Source organism: Pygoscelis adeliae, unplaced genomic scaffold, assembly GCF_000699105.1.
Source record: "Pygoscelis adeliae isolate BGI_AS28 unplaced genomic scaffold, ASM69910v1 Scaffold36, whole genome shotgun sequence".
NCBI classification, from domain to species: Eukaryota; Metazoa; Chordata; class Aves; order Sphenisciformes; family Spheniscidae; genus Pygoscelis; species Pygoscelis adeliae.
In genome coordinates this window covers 517,180-518,111 of record NW_008824934.1, presented here as the reverse complement: position 1 = coordinate 518,111, position 932 = coordinate 517,180, and positions in this window count along the sequence as shown.

Sequence of the window (932 nt, the reverse complement as noted above, 5' to 3'; positions counted from 1 at the left end):
CGCCGCGCCCAGGCCGCAAACGAGTATTTAAAAGCCTGGCGTGAACAAAAGAAAAAGAGTCCCGAAAACAGAACCCCACAAACGACGTTATTTAAGTAGAGAATCTCCCAGAGAGAGCAGGGCTCGGAGAAGGAGCAGATACCCTTTCACCGGAGTAAGAGAAGGTTGAATGCAAGAACTCCGGACTGCTGAGCACGAGTAAGGGCGGGGATGAGGGCCGGAGGTCTTAAAACGCTACTCGCAAGAGGGCTAGCAAGCAGTAAATACCTTTGTATTACCATCTTTCTCTCAGGAACTTGACAACGAGTGGCAATTCAGTAGGCTTACAACTTCTTTTTGCTAACGTCGTTTATAAGGGTGCTTGCATGGCCAAAGTTTCCAGAGCCACCTTTTCATATTCTTCTGACAGGATGAGCATCCATCTCTGCTCTGGAAGGCATTGCAGAAAAGAATAAGTCAAACAAAAAATAAGGGAACATTAAAAAATTGCAATTTCTGTTTTACAGACTGGGCCTTATGTAAGCCAGGCAAGACAGATGTCACCAAGATGGAATCACTTCACACCAGCACTCACATACTAAAACATTATTACTTAATAATGAAAAGTAAGTATACGTACAGTATTGCATCACTTTTTCTCCTATCAACAGGTCTAAATCTGGGTTTTTTTCCCCCCCCTATTTGTTTATACTTTGTTAAGAGGTGAGATTACCTTACTACCCAAGTAAGTTTTCAATAAAAGGTAAAAAACCCCATGGCATTATAGCAAATTTTGAATTAAAAACCTATCCAGAAAGAATATGTTGTAATAAAAATTTAAAAAAACCCCAACAACAAAAAAGGTTAAAGAGACCAATACTTTTTCTGCAAACCCCCCCCTTCATAGTTGCTTGTTTCTCCAGAATTTAAAACAGTTACTTGCCATCATGCTT